Raw genomic sequence first — 24,473 nt, 5'->3', positions numbered from 1 at the left:
GTAACTTTGGGCAGATCCCCCAGGTCACCAAAAACCCTGGAGGGTGACGTGATTCCTCTCTTCTGTTTGTTCTCGTTATTACTTCCGTTCTCAGCTCCTTAATGTTTGGTCTGTATCCATGCTTATTTTGTAAACACACCAGATTACTATTTAGAGCCCATAGACTTAAGGGTGTGGGAAGTATCAGGCCTCAGTGCCCTTTATATTCTATGGCCTTAGTTTGTATTCACACACTTTTAAAGAATGTGGCATGTTTCTTGCAATGTCCTCTATGCAACTGACATTTATAATCACGTTAGCATCTCTCCTGAGTTAGGCTCATTGGTGTATCTTTTAAAAAACCTTCGTTGGAAACACCTCATAGAGTATCTGTGTGGTTTCCTTTACTCGTAGAATTACCTGTTAGATCTGTGGGAAAGAACTACAAGACAGAGCTGCCAAGTAAACTATGAAAAACCTAATAGTCAAACTTCTTTTTCTATCTTAGGTATTGGCATATCCCAATGATCTGTACTGTTCTAGGGTGTGATGGCTTAGGAGTGAATATGATTTGAACCTAATACATTTTTAGAGGATGTCAAATTCAGAACTAGGCAGATCCACCTCCTGACCCTAAATATGGTCCTAAAGTAAATCACTTGAGGAAATTGGATCCCAAATATTCCAGGTGGGGATTTCTGAAGTGTGTCCATATTCCACTGGAGATCAAAGAAGCCCAACTAAAAGAATTGTGGGCTGATTCACATGACAACTTCTTTCTGAGAGGGCTATTTCATCTTGAAGATTATGAGTTTGGAGGAACTAAGGTGATTGGCCTTGGAAAGAATCAGAACATGTGAAATTCCTTAAAAATTTATTGACTTAAATAATTTTGTCTATGTTACACGTAATTAAAAAAAACAAACCCTTTACACTTTGTGTGGAAAGTCAGCATATATTTTTGGCTCCAAGTTTCTCTAGTGTTTTCTGTGGAGTTCCCGCAGTTTATCAGTTATAGTTCTGATGTGCCTTAGACATGAAAAATTGTGACGTTGGCTGCTCACCTTATGAAATTCTTTTGCCCTTTTGCTCTGTTTTGGGCATCTGTGTCTTGCTTTGCTTTCTCTTCCTTTTGCTTTTTCACTTCAGCTAACTGATGGTATAATCTGTAAGAAATTTATATGGAATTAAAGACAAACACTTCAGATATGTGAAAACAACCCCAAAAACCTATGCTAGGTGATCCTTCAGTATACATTTTAGTCCTTATTTTATTTCATGTATTGTTCACAAGTTTAACCCACAAGAGATATTTTCTAACTCCACTTGTCCCATCACCATCTTATTTTTAGGGAAAAAAGGGAGTTTTCTAGTTAATATCCTCTCACCATTAAATGTTTACAGTCTGAGCAAGCACCCACTGCTGCCACTAAATGCTCCTCAGAAGCTTTTTAATAAAACCTCAGAATTACAAGAGCTCTCAGAATTCACTTAGTTTGGAGCAGAGCTTCTAAAACCATCACATGCATAAATAACATTGGGTCTAGCTGAAGTATATATTCTAGTTCGGTAGGCTTAGGATATTAGAAGCAATCTGATGCAATGGTTTGGAGTCTAGAGTCTGAGTTTTGTAACCACCAACTGCCACAAACCACCTGCGTTCATATCCTGTCTCTGCCACTTACTAAACAGGTAAACATGGGCAAGTGGCTTAAATTCTCTCCTCTACTTCTGCCCCTGGAAAACAGCATAATTATAGCACCAACTTCTAGGTTATTTTGAAGATTAAATGAACTTATATAATAAATAATTTATATTATATATAATAAATAACACATTTATAATTTTAATATATATTTATTATTACTATATATAATTAATATATATGGCTTGAAGTATAAATATATAATACATAAACATACATTTAAATATATTATGTATATAAATAATAAATATATACATGTTTTGAAATCACCTGGCATATTGTAAAGGCTCAATGAATGTTAGTTTTATTGCTATTATTAGCTTTTTGTTTTGTTCTGTTTTAATTTATTTATTTTATTTATTTTTATTTTTGGCTGTGTTGTGTCTTTGCTGCTGTGTGCAGGCTTTCTCTAGTTGCAGCGAGCGGGGGCAACTCTTCATTGCTGTGCACGGGCTTCTCATTGCAGTCGCTTCTCTTGCTGCGGAGCACGGGCTCTAGGCGCGTGGCCTTCAGTAGTTGTGGCACGCGGGCTCAGTAGTTGTGGTGCACAGGCTTAGTTGCTCCGCGGCATGTGAGATCTTCCCAGACCAGGGCTCGAACCCGTGTCCCCTGCATTGGCAGGTGGATTCTTAACACTGTGCCACCAGGGAAGCCCCTACTATTAGTTTTATTAACACGATTATTATAATTAGCATCTTCCATAATTTATGTCTGATGTACTTTTACTTCTGTTTGTCATTTACTTCTCCTTCACCTGTGGAAATACCTATTTTTTGAGACAGAACTTTTGCATATTTTGCCCTCTTATAATCCACCATCACCAAATCAATTGTTCTTCCCCATCCTTTTAAATGGATCCCGTTCTCCCTGGAGTGACTAGTTACTTACCTTATCCTTCAATCAGAGCACCACTCCTCTCTGGGTAGAGTGCCTTATTCTCTTTTCGTTACCTACGTTCCTCCCTGTAGTTTTTACACTAAGTGGATGGCCAATAGATATCATCTATAGAATAAATAGAAAAGTGAATTGAAGCTTTGGTTGTCAATCTAGGCCCTTGCAACTGAAAGAGGAGCATTCATATCACCTGGTAGTTTGTTAGAAATGCAGATTTCAGGTCCCACTTCAGATTTACTTTATGAGGAAAAGAGTTTACCTTGTTCCAGAAGTTGACGTGGGCCAGTATGGCTGGTGAGGAGTGATGGAGAGGTGATGTAGGGTTAGAGAGACAGCAAGGAGTCCTACCACATTAGACATTGTAAGCCATTGTAGAGAGTCTGCAAATCAGGTTCACTACAATGGGAAAATGTTAAGTAGTAGAGTGACTTGAGCTGAGTCCTACTTTTAAAGGATTATTTTGTTTGCATTGTGAAAAGGGGAATGGAAGAGAAAGGAACAGAGAAACCAGGCCAGTTGAGAGATGATGTTGATTGGAATTGAAGCAATGGGAGAGATGGAGAAAACTGGACAGACAATTTGGACATAAAACTGACATGATGGGATGTTTGATTGATGTGAGTTGAAAAAGGGAAAGGGGTCAAGAATGCCTCCTGGGTTTCTGGTTCAAGGCTCCATTTATTAAAATGACGGAGCTGTAGGGAGGAAATAGAGGTCTTGGAGAGACCTCATTTGTACATGTTAAGTGTTGAGATGCCTTTGAATCTCCCAGTAGAAATGTCAAGTTGCCAGTTGGACAACTGAGGACTGAACTGATGTGCAGATGCACTTGTATGTCTTCACAGCACAGAGATGTTATGAAAAGCCACAGAAATAGAAGGACTTACTTAGGGGGAGGGTAAAAGAGAGATTCCAGGAAGGAACCTGAGGATTATCGTTGGATGTACTGCAGAAGAGTAGGAATCAGTGAATTAGAGAAGTGGCTGATGTGATTGGAAACAGTGAGAGAAGGGGCGGGAAGAGATTGTTTCAAAGAAGGGGTGATACAGAGACAAGTCAGGGAAGGCTCGAAGAAGTACTCTTTAAATCTGGCAAATTGAAGATTCCTAGTGACCTTGGTAAGGGTAATATCTGAAGAGTGGTGGGAATGGAAGCAAACAGATTGTGCTGAAGAGTGAAAGAAAAGGGAAAGTGAAAACGTTGCATCTTGTTAGAAAATTTGCTCTGAGAGGAAGAAGAGAAACAGGGCAAGGATGTTGGGAATAGAAAGGCATGATGAGAGGAAGGTGGATTCCAGAGCATGCTTATATGCTTATTTGACTAAATCAGGAGGGCAGGAGAAATCACAGCTGCAAGAGGGAAGGTAAACAGGGGCAGGATGCCCATCTGTAAAGGGGAGGAGGAGGGGGAGGACGAGTACAGACAAGGATGCCGCAGTGGGCTTTGTCAGAGGACGAGTTTCCTCCTCGTAGCATTTTTTGTTCCATTTGGTTGTTGTTTTTCAGCTAAGTATTAAATGAGTTCCTCTTTTAAGAATTATAAAAGGAAGGGTTGTGTACGGCATGAAGAAAGGAGAATGAGAGTATGAGACATCACCTAAGAGAGTGATACAGCAAACCTCTGAATGCTGAGTGGTCATTTGAGTTTACTCAATTGAAGTCAATCATTACAGAAAAATTAGAATGTGATGTATGGAGACCCTGAGACTCAAATTATTATTATTAATTTGAATGTGTCCTTCAAAGCATCGATCTTTGACAGAGAAGGGGTTAGGAGTCTCATAATTCCATCCAATGCTCCTTTCACTCACCTCACATTTCAGTGGATCAGGGAAAATACTTTTTGCTTCATTACAGATGTCTTTATCTCCCCGCCCCCCTCCATTTATTGGGAGATGTCAGGCTTAGCTCTCTCTCTTGAAGATACTTGGGCGATGGTCACTCCTCGTGTTACATCTTCAGCTACCGTACCCTCCTCCCAGCTACTGTCTAACCAGTGCAGGAGCTCAGGAGCCACAGCCGGGGATGAAGCTATGCTTAGCCTGCGGACAAGCAGAGCTAAATAACACCTACGAGAGGTGCGATGGCTCTGATGAGCGCGTCTCCTCCAGGCAGACCTGCAGGCTGGGAACGCACCTCCCGAGCAGGTTCTACGGTCTCCACTGCCTCCTCCAGACACTCCAGGCTGCCCACAGTGTACTCCTATCAACAGCTCTCTGTTCTCAAACCAGGGGGGCCCAACTCCACCACACCTTGAAAGGGGTCATAGGTCAGAAGACTGAACCGAGTGACGCCCTGACGTCTGGTGGCTCTGGCCAGTGACCCTACTCAACACTAACAGCTGACTGTCCCTGGGCTTGCCTTTCACTGTCGTCGGAGGCCCTTCCTCTATGGATGACAAGTAAGGGGCATCTTTTGTGATGGGTGCCTATGAGCTTAGAACTTCACGTGGATGTTGCTTCGGGAATATCTCCACCCTTTCCTTTCTCTCTACAGAACAATTCATTCTTGTAACGTTGTCTTAACACATTTCAATACCAATTACACTTCTCCTCCTCCCTGGGTAGGCACTTTGTGCCTCTCAGATGTAAAATCCCTCAGAAAGTGTCTCTGTTTTCTACATGTGACATGGAAGATGGCACTAACCTTCTGTGATTACCTTTTCCCAGCATAGAAGCCCTAGAGCAAAGGACCTTCTCACTCCGGATACTGTACCACAGTCTATGGTGGAGTCTGATTGGCTCTGCTGGAGGTCATGTGACCACCTGTGGGCTGCTCGCTTTTGTCAAGAGGTTGACACACTACCGTCAGTCTGCATGGCTCATGTACCAGCCCTGAGCTACCACTTGGGAGACAGAGGGAATGCTGCACATAAAATTTTGGTTTTGATAGCGCCATCAGGACAAAATGGAATAAGAGAGACAGTTCCTCTTTAAAACTAGCCATGTTGGGAAGATGTACACTATGGCTCATTGATAATAATTTAGAAAAAATGTTGCCAAAGACCAATAAATATTTATGGATAACATTAGTACATTTTGATTGTCCTCAAAATTAAAAAAAAAAAAACTTTTCAAATTTAGTGTCTTTCTTCCCAGACTTGCAGAAAAAAAAATTTTTTTAATATTTTTAAGAGTGTTTGACATTGATCTAAATGAAAAATTAGGAAATATGACCATGATCTGTAATTTTATCCAAAAGTGTTAGGTGATGTAGTACACTGTAAATTATCACATGTGTGCCATATTATGTAAATAAGCACCACCAACACCATTATTCAAAGTCACATCAAAATGTTTAAGAGATCACAGATGCCCTTTAGATAGTAAAAGTAAAGTGTGACAGGCAGAAGTTAGAATAATTTATGTAAGAAGAAATGTAGATTTTGTATGTAAAATAAGCTCATTGAAGGATATGCCATTCTACATGCCCCAAAGGATAGGGGGGAAAGTTAAGAAACTTCACCTTCAGTCTATTGTGAAATGTGGTCCAACTACCAGAAGCAAATGAGACGTCATTTTTTTCCACCACCAAAGCAGTTTTAAATGTTGTTCAATTTACTTTAGATATAGTAAGGATAAAAATGATTTGATAATTCTTTTCCAGTATGAACAAATCTATATTTCTCTTCCAAACTTTTAGTACTTTGTTGTAGTTGTTGTTGTTTTTAGATTCTTTCCCCATAGAGGTCATTACAGAGGATTGAGTACAGTTCCCTGTGCTCTACGGCAGGTTCTTATTAGTTATCTATTTTGTACATAGTAGGGTGTATATGTCAGTTTCAATCTCCCAGTTTATCTCTCCCCCCCATCCCCTGGTAACCTTAAGTTTGTTTTCTACATCTATGACTCTACTTCTCTACTTCTGTTTCGTAAATAAAAAATTTTTCCAGAATTCCCAGAAAAAAAAAATGAGAATATTTGTAGCATAATAAATTATTTCAGGACATCGGAAACACAATAGTGAAAATGCAATTCAGATGAGACCTACACTTAATGTAGAAGCACCAGACATCCCTTATCTATCTAGTACTCCTGCCGTGAACTGTAAAATAAGGAGGTTCATTGTTTGGATGGCTGTGGAGCTAGCCTTCACAGCCCCATTTAAGCCACATCACTTCAGTCACACCTCATAGATTTCTTTAATGAAGATAAGCACTTTCAAGTTTCTTTATTCCTTTGCGTCTTTGGAGATGCCAGGTATTATGTTTTTACTGCAACATTTGAGTTGTGATACTATCTCTTGTGCCGATAGACTTAAATATGGTTTAAATTTATCCTGATTCCTTTCATAGATTTACTCTAGGTAATCAGGGCCAGGAGGATGGAATTGCTCGAAAGATCAGATCAACTATAACTAATAGTCATGTACTGTAGTGCCTACTATGTGCTAGGTCCTTTGCATAAACATCACATATGCAGTTCTTCCAACAACTCTGAATTCGGTGTATCATTACTCTTAATTTATAGTGACGCTGCGAGTTTCTATACGTTGGGGCAGAGGCAGAGGAGTTCTCACACAGCAGAGGGAGGCTAGATCCTCCAGCGACTTACAGGTCTGGGTGAGACCAGTTAGCGGCGTTGTTAGCACAGCTCGGAGGACAAGAGCCGACCGCGATGGGCAAAGCTGAATAGGGGAAGAAATGAGCTGTCCTGAGACCACCAAAGAGCGCTAGTCGTTTCTGATTCTGTAAATTGGACGGGGAACATCTGGGCCAGAGTCGGAAATGACAGCCTGGAAGTGACAACAGCATTTCAGAGCAGGAGTGGACTGCCAGAAACCATTCCACTTACAGCATACAATTTCCCCCATCATTTTATCCTCTCTTCAGCAGCCCAACTGATCATCCTAAAAGTGTGAATCTGGTTATGTAATTTCCTGGTTTAAAATTCTTCACCTAAACATCAAAATAAGACAAACATTTTTTAAAAATAAATTTATTTATTTTATTTATTTATTTTTGGCTGTGTTGGGTCTTCGTTGCTGCACGTGGGCTTCCTCTAGTTGCGGTGAGCGGGGGCTTCTCTTGTTGCAGAGCACGGGCTCTAGGCGTGCGGGCTCAGCAGTTGTGGCTCGTGGGTTCAGTAGTTGTGGCTCGTGGGCTCAGTAGTTGTGGCTCGTGGGCTCAGTAGTTGTGGCTCACGGGCTCCAGAGCGCAGGCTCAGTAGTTGTGGCTCGCGGGCTTAGTTGCTCCGTGGCATGTGGGATCTTCCCAGACCAGGGCTCGAACCCGTGTCCCCTGCATTGGCAGGTGGATTCTTAACCACTGCGCCACCAGGGAAGCCCCAAGACAAACATTTTTTAATTAATTTTTATTGGAGTATAGTTGATTTACAATGTTGTGTTCATTTCCGCTGTACAGCAAAGTGAGTCAGTTATACATATACATATATCCCCTCTTTTTTAGATTCTATTCCCATATAGCTCATTGCAGAGTATTGAGCAGAGTTCCCTGTGCTATACAGTAGTTCTTATTATCAATTTTATGCATAGTAGTGTGTATATGTCAATCCCAATGAAGCAATTTACGAAACAGAAATAGAGTCACAGATGTAGAAAACAAACTGATGGTTACCAAGGGGGAAAGGGCAGGTGGTGAGAGGGATAAATTGGTAAATTAAGACAAACATTTTAAGCAGCACAGAAGGGACTTGGTGCCGTGGCCGCCCTCCACTCAGCCCCCCGGCCTTACCTCTCGTGGCTGTCATTCACCACATCAATCTTTATGTTCATCCTGTGCCTCACCCTTCAGGTTCCTGTAATTTGCCGTGCTTTCTCTCCACTCTGACCTTTGAATATGCTGTTCCTTCGGCTTAAAACAACTCTTGCCCCCAACAAACCTCCTTTCCCACTTTGCTCTGTAAAGATCTGCTGTCTTTATTTTCCAACTTGGATTCAGTGGCTCTCCATGACCTGGAGACTTGGACAGGCACAACCACCGTCTAAATGCACCAAACATAGCCCGTCCTCCCATCATACCGACTGCACTGTAGTTCCATCTCTAATTGTCTGCGTCTCTATTAAACTACAGGCTCTGGGAGGGCAGGAACCAGGCTTATTCTTCTCATCACTGTGTCCCCAGCATCCGGCATAGTGCTTGACACATAGTAGGTGCTCAATATTTTAATTGAAATTTTACACACACACACACATAATCTCCAGTTATCATAGACATACAAGACATTTTGATTTCATGATCCTTCATCTTCCAGCTTGTGTATAGGAGAACACTCCTGCCCAGAAATGTTAAATAACTTGCTTTAATTCATGTATTTTATTAGTAGCTTAATAAGCATAAATCTCAGTCTACAAATTCCAGTGTACAAAAAGTCATTCTTTTATTTTCTAAAAGTGATTTTAACATCAACTTAACTCTGAACTCCCTGAGGATGGCAGGCCACTCGACCTTGAGGGTCCCAAGGTCTCTCCTCACAAGGATACCGCAGAACCCTTGGGGCTTAGTGTGCTATTTTCAGAGCCTGTTCTGGAGCTCTCACTGTCCCATTCTCCGTGAGTCCTTCAAGCCAGCCAGCTCTGCGGCATCCGTGCCACGCCTGGCTGGGGTTTCTCTGGAGAAAGTGAGTGCCCTGGAGCTTAGGGTCCTGCCTCACAACGTGCACTATCCTGTCAACTCCTCTGAGGCCTGGCCACCTCCTCAGGGCTCACGGCAATGTCAGATCCTACCTGATGTCTCCTCTACCCACTCCCAAGCTCAACCTGACAAAACCTCTTTTTTAATATTGGAAAAACCCTTCCTTCTTTCTTCATATTTCTAACAGAGGAATTCCTTCTCCTCACTCCCTTCTCTTCAAGGCATTTAAACTTTGGGCTACAGAAGCCAAGAAGGGAACGGAATTGCAGACAATTTTAGCTTTCTACTTTTATGAGTTGGAACTCTTCCCATCCAGTGAACTCACAGGCGTTATACACAGAGAGAAATGTATTGCATTACAGCACTGAGAAAACCAAGATGGGGTTCTGGCCTCAGCAAGCTAGATCCAGGACTCAATTATGTCATCAGGGTCTGTTTTTCCTCTCTGCAGCTTAGGGCTCTACTTCTTGCTTGAATCTGTTCTCTGATGATTTTCTATTATCTCTTGTTAGCACCTCCATTTTAGCTTCAAGACCACTAGGGAAGAGAAGGAGGCTCTCTATCCCACAATGACCAGGGGAACAAACTTTATTGCACCCACTTGACTTTGATGAGATCACATTTCACGCCTGACCTCAGTGGTTAATGTAATACGATGCACTGAATGACCTAAACCCAAGTCCCATACGTTACAGTTGAGCTGGGGATGGGACTTCACCCAAAGCATGTGGATTGAGAGTAGGAAGAATAATTTCCTGAGGGAAAATGGATATGACTACTGAAAAAAAATGGGAGAAATTAATCTGGGCAGCATTAAAAATTAATGTACCTTTCTTATAGATAGTCTCAAAAATGAGCTGCCAACAATTTCTCCCCTCCCTGTGTGCACATGACACTCATTCTATCAAGAGGTGGAATTTCCCCTCCCCTTGAACCAGGCTGGCCTTGTCCAGTAGAATGTGACCTGCCCAATAAATGCAGCAGAAGTAGCCACTCTGCTGGTTTGGGGACTAACCCTTAATAGGCCCTGAAGCTTTGACGTTTGCTCTCTTAGATCCTTGAGCTTCTGGGTAAAAAGTCCAGGATGTCCTGATAGAAAGAGGGACCACGTGGAATTAGGCAGCAAGTGGGGAGAGACTGAGATGCCTCCACTGATGGCTGGCACTGAAGCCCCAGACACTTGAGAGAGACCTTCTCGGACAAACGCAACTCAGTACAGTTATACTAGTGAGTCCAGCCAACCCCTCGTGGAGAGAAGAACCAACCACACAATCAGTCATGAGAAATTGTCAGTCATGGTTGTTTCAAGCTACTGCATTTTGGGGTGATTGGTTGGTTACACATCAAAAGGGAACTGATATGCCCATACATCTCCTTTACCCGCTACAGGAAAATTCCACTGAGACAAGGAAGCACTAAGTTGTCACCTGCGTGAAGGGTAAGGAGAGACTGGAAAGGACTTTGTCATTTATCAGCCTACCATACTCGGAAGCACTCTGGCCTCTGGCTCTGAATTCAGTGCTCTTCTCATTGGGATTCACTGCCACCCTTAGGAGTGTTCCCTGCTATTCAGACAGGCATGTACTGTTGCTGAGCGTGGATCCGTTTGGACAAAAAGGTGCCTGAGCAATTTAGATTCTGGTGAGAGAATAGATTGGAGAGCTAGCAGGAAAAAGAAATCACTCCAGGAAAAAAAAATTGACTCTAGTGTAAGAAACACTGTAAAAATGATTTGATTGTTTGTACTGACTGCAGCAAACTGCAACAATCATAAGCTAGTTCGTCTTACAGCAAAAAAATAGGATCAGAACACAGTTGTGAAGCTATAGAGCTCTCTCATCATCATTATTTTTCTGTTGCTTCATTGATCTTTAAATTATATGAAAATAGAGTCAAGCTGTATAATGAATCATTTCATCAGAATTAGAGACGTCTTATTTATGTCAGCTGCAGTCTTGTTAAAAATTGCATTGGCTGAAGAATAACAGTTAATTAATTAATATATATATATATGTTTATTTCACTGCCAACAGTATACTTTAAGACTAAGAGTGTTTTAAATTTCTAAAATATAATTTTAAAAATAGAATATTTTGAATCCTTGTATTTCCATAAATTTGAGAGTTTTTTTGTTCAATTCAAAAAGTTTTTGATGGTTAGAATAAAGCTTCCATTTCTGCTTCATAAATATACTTAATCTGTGAAGACTACGTATTATAAACACCCATCTCTGAACATAAAACTAGTTCTAGTTAAGCTATAAGAGAAGCAGGTCAAGAAGGGTTAGGGGATGAGAAAAGGGATGGGAATGGAGGGGATGTGGAGGTGAGGTGGGATTGGGCAGAGAAAATTATAAAGTTATTATAAAGCTATAAAGGAAAAGAGAGAAAAGGTGTACATGGTCTCCAGCCTCACAAAATTATGATACCTTTGTCTTCCTTGCTATCGATACAAATTGTATTACTTCACTGCAGTGTCACCAAGGCTCATCTTGGATAAAAGTGAGTGCTAACATCCTTTCAATCAACTTATTTCCTCAACTTTTGCCAACCCAAAGTAAAGGAAACAACAACAAAAATGAGTAAGTTAAATTTGAATTTTCAAGAATCATGGAATGAATATATTAAGGTGCTATTAATTTAAACCATTTACCCAATGAACAAATATGAAGGACACATCTATGGTAACAACAAGTTATACATCCAAAAGTATTCATTGAGCCTTCCTACAGGCATGATTTGATGATGGTGCTGATAATAAAATGGAAGTTATACATGATTATCAGCAAACCACCAATAAATGCTCTTTTGGCAGCATCTAGAGTTCCATGCTAGAATTTTTCCCATTTTATCACAAAATAATTTTCAAATTTTCCTGGTACTATCACTAATTTATATATTTTTTAAAAGATGAAGCCTACTCCATTCCTCTTAACAGGGTCATTAAACTTTAGCAATTATGACATTTTAATATCCAGAGATAAAGTGTGTATAAACTTAGAGGTAATGTTTGTAGATTGGTAAATATTATGTTCACCCTTCATATCCTCATACTATATGTATATATAGAAATACATATAGAGAGAGAAAAAGTTCTAGTATAGGAGCAGAGTCTAGTTTATTTAGCTAGTCAGGTTAGTAAATTTTTAAAATACCATTGCAAAGACTACCCAATGATATATAATCTTAAAAACTTCTTTGCCCAGTAGTGTTGGTTTTAAAGTTTCTTTAACTGAGTCATAATATAAAAATTATAGGAAACTCTTTGCTATATCATGTAATATTTACCACACGGTGTCATATAGTTAAGAAAAAGAAAGAAATTAAGATGAATGCCACTTGTGATAAAAAATATATATATATATTTCAACAGCTCCGCTCCCTGCTGCTAATATCAGAGTACTGTCAAAAAATCAACCCATGCCCGGTAAATTTAAGCTTTAGTGAAGGAACCTAACCCCAAGTTAGTGAGTAGGGCTAGGATATCCCTTTACATATAAAAAAGTTGCACTCTTAAAACAGACAGCATCTATACTTTTTAAACTGTTAAAATAATATGGCTAATGCAAACAATTACTTATTATAAGAAGGAAATGATCTATAAAATCAGTAGCTTTTTACCAAATGACCTAGGCAATTTTTACAGATCTCTTAGATAGCAGTGGGGAAACTAGCAGTGGGAAAAAAATGACAGCATACAAATCCATTAAGAAAATAATTAAACTATGAAAAGATAAAAAACTATTATATAATAACTTATTTCTGATTAAAGCAGCACTGTTATGGAATTAGATAACCACCATTTGGCAACCCTCATAGTAATAATTGATTTCAAAAGAATCATTACAGATGCTAAAACTAGTGGATAAAAAGTAAATCTGATGAGTCACAGGAATTTTATATTCTTTACTGACAAATTATTTCCCATAATATGCTTATTTATTACAATGAAAAAATATAACTTTCCATGGGGAAAACGGGCAGACACCACTGTAATGAAATGATCAAAGTCAATATCACTAGCAATAGGACAAATGACATCCTGTGCTTCTGCAATATTCCTGCCAAAAATGCAGACACTGAACCCAATCACACGGCTGTGTCCCACAAAAGCAAGTGTAAGGACAGTCTACAAAATGACTGGCCTATATTCTCCAAATTTATCAAGGTTATGAAAACAAAGACACACTAAGGAGTATTCAGACTAAAGCAGACCAAGAAGACAGAACAACAGGGGGCAAAGTGTGAACCAGGATTTTCTTCTGCTATAAAGGATATTATTGGAACAACTGGCAACATGTGAATAATGTCTGTAGTTTAGATCATAATATCAATATTAATTTTTTACTTGGCAATTGTACTTTGATTAGAAAGAGAATATCTTTGCTTTTAGGAAATATTCACTGAAGTATTTAAGAGTAAAGGGGCATCATGTCTGATGCTTACTTTCAAAAAAATGAAGAAAAAAACATATACAAAGAGAGAAGATTAAACTCCGGGGGTGTGCGTGTGTAACATATTTGAGAAGAAAAGAGCAATAGAGCAAAACAAAGGTAGCAAATGTTAACATGGGAATCTGGATAAAAGGCTTAGAGAGGGGCTTCCCTGGTGGCGCAGTGGTTAAGAATCCGCCTGCCAATGCAGGGGACACAGGTTCAAGTCCTGGTCCGGGAAGATCTCACATGCCGCGGAGCAACTAAGCCCGTGCGCCACAACTACTAAGCCTGTGCGCCACAACTACTGAGCCTGTGCTCTAGAGCCCATGAGCCACAACTACTGAGCCCGCGTGCTGCAACTATTGAAGCCCACACGCCTAGAGCCCATGCTCCGCAACAAGAGAAGTCACCGCTCGCCACAACTAAAGTCTGTGCACAGCAATGAAGACCCAACACAGCCAAAAATAAATAAATAAAATAAATAAATTTATAAAAAATAAAAAGGCTTAGAGAAATTCTTTTCAATATTCTTGCAACTTTCCTGCAAGTCTGAAATTATGTCAGAATAAGAAGTTGAATAAAAGTTTAAAGCACTGCTTTTTACCACTTTTCTCAAGCACTGTCAGCTGTTAGGATCTTCTTAGATGTATTTTCAGTTAAAAGTCCAAAAATGTTTATCTAAGTCCTATTTAATCGAAGAATATTAACAAGAAAAATAGTTTTTATTCTCTGTCCAGTATTGAAGATGTGTAGCATGGTTTACTCTGTATGGCCTCAGGTATAAGCACCAGAGAGCTTTTTAATATGCCTAGTGGCAATTTAGCTAGAATATAATAAGGACAACATTAGTAATCTATATGCAGTAAACATATTTTGAAGGGCATAATATATATGTCTAATAATATTTTAGGCTATTAAAAAGCCTTAATATTGATTTAACTTCAATAGATAAATGAGAGAAGAATCACTGCCCTGAATTTACAGTTCAATTTGATAAAGGAAAAATAGCAACAACAAGAACAAGAACAAAATCTGTTTATGAACAAAGTTGCATTCACAGACCTGTGAGTGACACATGCTGCCAGTACCACTCTATTTCCACTTTGTGAAATTAGGTAACTAGGCCATTTACTTGTGGAAAGACAATCTGCAGTGTGATTCTTTTAATGAAAACTTTCCTTTGCAAGGACTTATGCATTGTTTTTGGCTGCTCAATGTCTTTCAGATGATTGGCATTATGCTAATGAAAAACTGACCATTTGTTCACTCATTCAGTCAAGAAATATATATTGTGCATCTACTGGTACCCTCAGGCATCCTGTCTGAGATGCTATAGATACAGCGGTAACCAATATAGGCAAAGCCCCTGCCTTTTTCTAGTGGGAATAGTGATGGATGAATAGATAGATAGATAGATAGATAGATAGATAGATAGATAGATAGATAGATAGATAGATAGAGATGAACAGATTTCAGGTGTGGTTGACTGGTCTAAAGAGGACCGAAGTAGGCGAAGGATAATAGAAAGTATCAGGGAAAGAGTTGCTATTTATACAATGTAGTCAAGAAGGACTGTCTAATAAGGTAACATTTAATCAGAGATCTGAAGGAAGCAAAGGAGAAACACACATAGAAATCTGGGATAACAGTATGTCAAGGCCGAGGACACACCAGATGCAAAGACTAGCACTTAGAGACTCAATTTCAAATGAACTATCTTGTTGGGTTCTCCGCGCTAGTAACTAAGAAAAACATGGGGACCAAAGGCCTGATTTTCCCCACTCCGCGCTTACATGGCAGGCCCATAGAGCACGTCGGCAGCACAACTGCAGACAGCTTCCTCCGTATATTTAACGTCAGAGAAACTTTATGGGAGGCGTATTTCATTCTGAATAGAAAAGGAAATAAAAAACCTTAAAAGAAAAATGCAACTCACTTGATCACCTCTCAAGTGATTGTGGTTTGAGAGCCCATCCCCACCAGAGGTCAGCCTAACCACATGAATGGATTGTGGATCTTCAAACTGAACTGGTCTTGATACTTTACAAAAAAAGCATTTTGGTGAAATTATGACTCAAATCTCTCCTTTCCTTCTCGTTTTCCAAAAGCTTAACTGAAATGCTAAGGCTTTGCAACCATTGTGCTCTTTTTGTTATCGTAGCTAGTTCTTGGTGATAAATTCCACTAACCATCTTGGTTTGCCTGGTACTAAGGGAATTCTCAGGACACTGGACCTGGGACTTTCAGAGCTAGAACCAGGAAAGTCCTGGGCAGATGGGGAAGAGATGGTCACCCCAGCGTGGTGACTCCTAGACATTTGTGTTAAGCAAAAACTTCTTTTTTTAATTTAGAAGACTAGGCAACACAGAGTTCTGCTTAGAAGGTCTAAGAAGTTTACTTTTAAATAAGCTTCTTGGTAGTTTGGTTACAAGTAGACCTTGCTTTCAGAAACACCAATTTTAAGATTTTGTATTTAAATTCTCTGAAAAGGGGGTATGGGATGTTAGCTTAAGAATATAAACACACAGTGATTGAGCAGAACAATATATTATTATACAATGGCTTCATTTTCTCTCCCCACTAAAAAAATGACTTTTACTTGGCAATAATAAAGAATGTATCCTCTGTTGGGCTTCCCTGGTGGCACAGTGGTTAAGAATCCGCCTGCCAATGCAGGGGACACGGGTTCGAGCCCTGGCCCGGGAAGATCCCACATGCCGCGGAGCAACTAATCCCGTGCGCCACAACTACTGAGCCTGCGCTCTAGATCCCGCGAGCCACAACTACTGAAGCCCGCACCTAGAGCCTGTGCTCTGCAACAAGAGAAGCCACCGCAATGAGAAGCCCACGTAACATAACGAAGAGTAGCCCCCACTCTCTGCAACTAGAGAAAGCCCGCGCCCAGCAATGAACATCCAATGCAGCCTAAAATAAATAAATAAAATAAGTAAATTTATAAAAAAAAAAAAAAAAGAATTTATCCTCTGTTAAATTGATTTATATAAAGAGATGAGTATTTTGTCCACCAATTAGAAGTAAAAAACTATAATTTAGAGTTGATATTACTATCTAAACTATAGTCATAATAGTGATTATTTATTGATTGCCTCTTACGTGTTGGCAGGGTGTTAGTCACATTTACATCCTTCTTTCATTTAATCCTTAAAATAACTGTGTAAGGTAGATGCAGATTTTTATACTTTTCAGATTAAGCTACCGTAGTTCAGAGATGTTAAGTAAGTTTCTTGCACCAAACAACTAAACCTGGAATCCAAGCATAGGTCTATGACTAAAAAACCCATTTTCTTTTCTCTAAGACAACCATGACATCTCCAAACTTCAGCATTCTAACACTCTTCAGTGTGTCTTTCTCTAGGCATTGGTGGAGAACTTAAAGAGGCCATATTATTACTCACAAAGCAAATCTCTGAAATATTTTTCTCTCAGAAATAATTAACAGACACCAAATAAACAGATTCTGTACCTGTGAGCAGGGGCCTAAACCCAAACTCTCAAACTTGCTCATTTATTAGTTTCCATTGACGTAAGCCTCAGCGCTTGACCTTGGAGATTTCAGCCTTGAAGTTAAACGACCTCATTATTGGGCCCGCAAAGAAAGTGTTGGGTCTAAGACTGGGCTGAGTTAGACCTACGCCAGTTTAGAATCATTCTATAGATTCTTCTCCAGTTAGGATGGGACCATGGGTAAGTTCTTGTATCACCAAGCAGTGGGTTGGAACTAGGTAGGGCTGGCAGGTGGGCTCCTCCCTGGATTTTGTCCATCATATTTCCCCACTGCCACCGTGGTATATTACTCCTTGTTTTGGGCCACCATTCTCCTTACTCCCCACTTCTCGTTTTGCCGCTATACATCGTGAGGCTGATTTTAATCTACAGTTCATCCAAAAACTTGGGGCTCTACTCCACCCACTCTGGCACTTGCAGTTTACCTCAGCCTTGTCCTGTTATGATGTGACTGGGAGAGTGACCACATACTACCGAGAATATGGGAATATTCCTCCTTGAGATGGAAATCTAGAGACACGGTGTTTTGTCTGTTCTCACCATGGAACTAACCTCTGCAGCTACATTGAGACACTTCTTCAAAATCTCAGAGAAGAGCTAAAAAAGTAACCCTTTGCTACCCCACCTTCACAAGTCTTCCATTTTTAAGCCCGAAGGCACTCAGGAGTTATAGGCCTGTTACCTGTATCTCCTTCCTTCCCTGCTGTGCGATCCTCCTAATCTCCCTGTGGTTGTTACCCTCATAAGCCTGGTTAAAGAGTGGGATGCAGTCTCTGTTGTCCCACACCCTCTACGAAAGTCAGCTCACTGACCTTTTGGTATTAAGGGATTTCCTGCTAATTGATTCTGTTCACAAAATACTTATTCTTTGAGATCTTCCGTTTGGAAAGGACAGGAATTTGGTGGGCCATTCTACGATCACGTTGAAGAGTTGGGTTGAAAGCTGCAGTGGGGCAAGTCTACACAGTGCATCAGTGGTACTCAAAGTGTGACCCAGGAACCCCTGGGGTTCCTGAAACCATTTCCAAATTTTTCATATGAAAATACCAAGGCATTATTTGCCATTTTCTCTTTCATTCTTTTACAATAATTTTCCAGAGGGCTCATGATGTATGATAGATTGAATGCAAAAGCAGATATGGGAATCCAGCCAGCAGTCATTTTCTATTAAAACATTCATTAGAGAGATTTCAAAAATGTTAATCAATGCCATTCTTCTCACTAAATTTTTTGTTTTGGCAAATACAGTTATTTTTCATAGAAAATATGACATTTATGTTAACCTGCAATGGGTTTATCAGTGTTGTTGTTAAATAAATTAATAAGTAAAACTTTAAATTTTCTAATGCCATAACTATTGATAAAAACAGCCCATATAAACACAAGCTCTTTGGGGTCCTTAATAATTCTTAAGAATATAAAAGACCATAGCACCAAGGCCATTTGGTCATGAGAACTGCTACTATAGACCATCAGGTCAAAGATTACCCAAAAGAGAGGAAACAGGGCAAAACCAGGGTCAAGAATTAAATTTACAGTCAAACAAGTATTGATCCAAGAAAACCAGCCAAAAATAAAATAAGATTAGAGTCAAAAGTCATCAACCAAAGACAGGTAGAGCTAGCAGAAAAATCAAACGTTAACTCCCTTGAAAATGGAACAGTCATGGAATAACTGTGGTCAAACTGGCTGGTGGATAGGGAGCTATCAAGTTCTAGGATAGAATGACTATAATTACCAATGTGAAATGTCTGCATGCTAGAGATGCTTTCAGTCTTGTGAGGGAACACTGCATTTAAGCCTATGTAAGGTTTACAGTCATAAATTAAAGTGAAATCAGTTAGTCTAGTTGTGTGATTTTTTTCTCCCAACAACATTCAAACACTTGTGTGCAGGTGGAGAAGAATGGGTTGAAGTGTTCCCAGAAGAGCGAGAAGAACAATAGAACTGAAGATGTGTACAAGTCACTTTGGGCTGCTATAACCAAATACCATACACTGGTTGGCTTATAAAGAACGGAAATTTATGTCTCACAGTTCTGGAGGCTGAGAAGTCCAAGATCAGGGTACCAGCATATTCTGTAGGTGGTGAGAGCCAGCTTCCGGGTTCATAGATGGCAGTCTTCTTGCTGTATCCACACACGGTGGAAGGGGTGAGGGAGCCGACTGTAGGGGGTGGTCTCCTTAATAAGGGCACTAATCCTATTCCTCAGGGCTCCAGCCTCATGGCCTAATCACCTACCAAAGGCCCCACCTGCTAACACCATTGTATCGAGGATTGGGTTTCAACATACGAACTTGGGGGACACGAACATTCAGCCTATAGCAATAAGTGAACAATGATACTAATGGGACATGAAATTTAGGCTGAGTTAAAAGGCAAGTGAAAGTAGCAGATGGTGGGTTGGATAACTGAAAAATAAATAAACAAACAAATAAAAAAGTGAATTAGATATCTTAAAGAAGGCAAGAATTAGAGTCTTTTAGAGTCTGTTAGAGTCTGGGTACTAGAATAAGTGAGCTAGAAGAACACGAGCAGGTAGTCAGAAACTGAGATGTTCGGTATGGAGATTTTAGAGGCCGTGTAGGTATACATTGCAAGAAGACAATCCTTCCTGAATTTCTACATATTCCTACATGGCCAGGATTTTCTGAACTATGGAAGCTGACATACTATAAAGATACAGAATGTCTCCTCTGCCCCAGAGACAACTGCTCACATTTTATGAATAATAAAGTTTAAAGACAGTTTTCTTGCTTCCCCCAGAGTCAATTTCCTACACTCCAGTAAAGACCTTCCCATCCTCCTCCAAGAGAGGATTTGTTTATATTCCAGAGTGAAAAACAAAGTGTCTTTCTCTCTCTCTCTTTCCAGAGGGGAGGTTGGGAAGATATGCCAGAAGTTCCAATATAAACTCTGGGTTTCATGATTTCAGAGTTTCTCTCTTGTGATACAAACCCCTTGAGACACAGATAAGTCTGACTCTTGCCTTGTCTCGCCATGGGGAATTGGGGCGTGGGGGACAGATGTTCTGTGAGTACATGAAAGTTCTGTTCCCTGATCCAGAGTTTCATGTTTCTGTACACACATACACACACACACACACACACACACATTGGATTAGGATTCTCCAGAGAAACAGGACTAATGGGATATATATAGATACATATATAGAAGAAGATTTGCTTTGAGGGATTGGCTCACATGATGAAGGAGCCTGAACGGCCCACAATCTGCTGTCTGCAAGCTGGGGGCCTAGGAAAGCTGGTAGTGTGGTTTCAATCCAAGCCTGAGGCCCTGACAATCAGAGGAACCAATGGTGTCCATCCCAGAGCCCATAGGCCTGGGAACCAGGAGCACTAATGTACGAGGGCAGGAGAAGATAGACTTCCCAGCTCAATCAGAGAGATAGAATTCGCCCTTCCTCTGTCTTTTTGTTGTATTAGGTGCCTCAATGCGCTGGATGATGTCCACCCATTTTGGGGAGGGAGGATCTTCTTTATTCAGTTTACTGAATCAAATGCTCATTTCTTCCAGGAACCCCGTCACAGACACACTCAGAAATAATGTTTCACCAGCTCTCCAGTCATACCCTTGCCCAGCCAAGTTAACAGACAACGAAGCATCACGTGTACGGACATAAAACTGGTGGGCTAGCTGGTTAGCTTAGACCCCTCAGAGTTCCAGTCTTAACGCTGATGACCCAAAGATGCATTGAGTGCAGAGCTGAGTGCACTAGAGCAAAAGGTCGGAGGTGAATGTGATGGGCTGAGAGACCTGACTGCTGGGCAGGCCACCCGAAAGGATGTTGAGCTCGCTGATTTTAGAAGAAGGGCTAGAGAGGAAGACCTTGTGCTGGGAGCTAAAGTATTCAACAAATCAGGGAACGGAAAGGAAGACTGACATATAAAACCTAGACAGTCATATAAATAGAGGGCAAAGGCTTCAAAAAATGCTGGCATTTTTATGCATGTCACCGTCTCCTCTGAGTGAAAAAGAACCCCAGAACGTCAGGGACACCAATATATTCATTTTTCCTTCTACAACACTAAGGTTCTCAGGATAGGGGCGGGGAGAGGGAAAGAAAAGGGAAAAGGAGGACACCCTGAGGTGAATACAGCAAGGATGCTAAGTGTGTACTAATATCCCTGGGAGCAGAGGGTCAGTGGAGAATTTTTAATCCTTTTAATGATATGAAATAAATTAGACCTGCATTTTTGTTTTGTTAAAAACCAGGGAGATAGAATGAAAGCATTTAATGCTTCAGGTTATTCTTAGATGCCCTTTTATTTCATTAAAACATCTACGAAACGATAACATTTTTGACTTGACAGTCCTATTACATACATGGAAACCCAACCTCAGAGGAGCGGCATTTAAATCTCAGGCAGTGAAAACGTTTGGAATAGCTTGTTTATGTTGCTGTGCTTGCTTGTTCACAACAGTAATTGAGCTTGTTTCTTTTCATGTTTCACGGCTCTGTGAACTGAGCTTTTTTCTTTTCAAGTTAAGGAAAGCACAGGAGAAGAGGGATAGAGAGGCAGCTCTTCAGTTGTGGGTTCAAGGCTTATAGAAATGAATTCACAGGTGGAATTGTAAATTTCCAGTAAACATACATGTCCAAATGGAGAGTGGATTTTCAACATGGGGAATGAGCCTATAGATAAAAAGTTATTTTTACGAAAAATCACTAGAATTCGAATTCAGTTGTAAAGATAACATTTTTCTGGGAACTATAGTTTAGGAAGCTATAATTAAAACTGCCCTCTTTTCCATGTTTTGCACTTCTAGGTCTTTGCCTTCTCCAGCGTCTTAGGGTTGCAGGTGCTGGTCCCCTCCTTGGGCTTTTTCCCCATTCAAATCCCAAACCAATTCTCCCTCAAGAAAAAGAGGCTCTCACGGTCCTACCTTCGCTTCCTCAGGCCAATCTCTTCTGATCTCTGGGCTTATCCAAAGAGTTTCTGAGCCTGGTTCCTCATGATGTCGGTCCTAGGCTGTAGGACTGATTCCTTTCTTTTGTTTTTGTTTTTTTTTTTTCTGATTCCTTTCTTGGTCCACCTCTCAGTCTCCCCTGAGGACTTAGACAGCACCGTACTCAATCAGTTAGGGCCCTGCTCCGTGTAGCAAATCTCCCATGCTGCTTTTCCTTGTAACCATTTTGCACCCACATTTGGCACACCTGCTACTTTACTTTGACACACCTGGTGCCATCCCCTGCTGAACCAGACCTGGAGATTTCCAAGCCCTCATTGATGTACATTGCACACGGCTTGCCCCCTAGAGTCTCAGCTGAGGGTTACCTTTCCCATCCCCCTCACCCCGCCCCTCCTACCCTTCACCGTCTCCTTGGAGGAATACGGCCTTAATGCACAGAGGAGTCATGTGCTATGAAGCCTGAATCTTCAAGAGGCTATATATTTAATTTTGCTTCTGTAAACTGAGGAAAAATAAATTCAGCATGTGTCTTAGGATTCCTTCCATTGCTAATTATATACATCCAATTATACTAGCTTAAGCTAAAAAGTAATGTATTGGCTTACAGGGTTTAAGCCTATAAATGGGTCCAGCTTTAGGCATGACTTGACGCAGGAGCTCAAATAAATAAATCAAGTCTTGGGTTTCTTGGCTCTGGGTAAATCCTCTTGCCTCCAATCTTCATGCAATGATTTTTTTTTTTTTCCTTTTCATGTGAATCAAGATAGTTCCTTCTCTATCCTCCCAATTTAGCAACCCTATCAGAAGAAAGCCTTTCTCTCACCGTCTCCAAGTACCCACCTCAAGTCTTGTTTGGGTCCCCTGACCCTGCTTGCACCAATCACTGTGGGCAGGAAGCGAAGTGCTCTTATTAACAAGGACTGGGTCCAAGCACGGTGGGGAGAGGTCAGGGCACTCTAGGTTGACAGCTGAACTCATGTGCCCACGCTGAGGCGGGGGAGAGGGCAGAGATCACATACCAAAAAAGCAGGATGTAATTGCTACCGTAAGAGGGAAGGGATGCTAGGCAGAATTTTTAGGATCCTTCTTCCTAAACGATGTAAACCCCTGTCCTATCTGTGCTTCTCAAAGTCCCATATAAGGCAAGCAACCATCCCTGTTTGCCCAGAACTGCTCTGGTTTTAGCATTGAAAGTTTTGCACCCCAGGAAACACTGTAGTTCCAGGCAAACGAGGATGCCTGGTTTTTCACCTTAGGGGTACATTCAAGGTCCCAGAAAAAAGCGAGAATCGTCTTCCTGAAACCTCAGTTTTAGTTAATAGTAAATTTTTATTAAAAACGTATTTCGTAAATTTAAAATATTTGTAAATTAAAAATATGGAGACATTTTTATGGCATAGAATGTGAAATTCTCCTTAATTTCTAATATACTTTGAAACTTCCAAAAAATGTTATAGTCACAGAACCCTCTGGTTCATGCTCCTTTTTTTTTCCTTAAGTGAAAATCTTGAAAAGCACTGATCTGATACTTGGTTTCAAAGATGCTTAGCTATTATAAACCACTTGGACCCCATTAAAACATGGCTGCATTAGAGCTGTACTACTTTCACACACATACACAAAGACTCGCAAGGAAATAATTTGTATTCAATTTTCATGCGGGTTTTAGGAAGTAGTCAGTACTGAGGAAGGAGTGTCAAGGTTAGGAACTTTAGTGTGCCCATCAATCAAAACCCTAACCGTGCAAAAGTTGTAACTGAAGATCTTGGGTGATTTTCCTCCGGATGGTGAGAAAAGGCACCTTTAGCGTGTTGTCTGAAGTTGCTTTCCTCCTGCATGACAGCTCCTGTGTTACACCAGCCCTTCAGAAAGTTTGCTCTACCTTTCAGCATTGGGTGCTGCTGATGGGGAGTGAGAAGGGATAGAAAGATCAGAGGAACTGAGGGTGCTGAGCGTTCACCCTCCTGCTGCTGCGTTCAGAGAAGGAGGGCATCCCCTCAGGGGGCCACGCCTGTGCATCTCCGTGACCGCAGTGCAGCGGCAAGCGGTGGGAGGAGAGCTGCCAGGTGGGCGACTTAGCAGGGACATAGGTATGACCTACTGCTCTACAGATACCCACAACTCCGAGCCAGTTGGCCCCTGGAAGAGAGGAAGACTAATGCTTAGGTTACGTTGCTTTGGCCTCAAGTAACTAACTAGAAGCACAGTTATCAGAATCAATATATCATTTCAGGGCTGAACAAGCAACAGGTTGTATCTGATTGTTGCTTTGAGTGGAACTTAATGAGCAAGCAAACAGAAGCGAGAGAAGCGACTAGAAATCGAGCCTGGCCTCACAGAACTTGCATGGCCTTCGGGGTGGAAGAGAAATCAACGGCTACATTGACTAAGGATGCAGCAGTGCCACCT

At 40.7% G+C, this 24,473-nt stretch overlaps 1 long non-coding RNA gene and 1 pseudogene across 1 annotated transcript; both read left to right on the top strand.

Annotated features, from left to right (window-relative positions):
* The first annotated feature begins 320 nt into the window (after window positions 1-320).
* Window positions 321-434, top strand: LOC118888108 (annotated as a pseudogene).
* Window positions 435-1,068: 634 nt separating this feature from the next.
* On the top strand, window positions 1,069-6,352 carry LOC118887742. The gene is made up of 4 exons (XR_005018141.1): window positions 1,069-1,147; window positions 2,999-3,002; window positions 5,145-5,151; window positions 6,343-6,352. It is a non-coding gene; the product is annotated as an uncharacterized LOC118887742 (long non-coding RNA).
* Window positions 6,353-24,473: the final 18,121 nt, after the last annotated feature.

This window comes from Balaenoptera musculus, chromosome 21 (assembly GCF_009873245.2).
Source record: "Balaenoptera musculus isolate JJ_BM4_2016_0621 chromosome 21, mBalMus1.pri.v3, whole genome shotgun sequence".
NCBI lineage: Eukaryota > Metazoa > Chordata > Mammalia > Artiodactyla > Balaenopteridae > Balaenoptera > Balaenoptera musculus.
The sequence above is the reverse complement of the archived record's forward strand: the minus strand, read 5'-3'. Positions and strand labels throughout refer to the sequence as shown.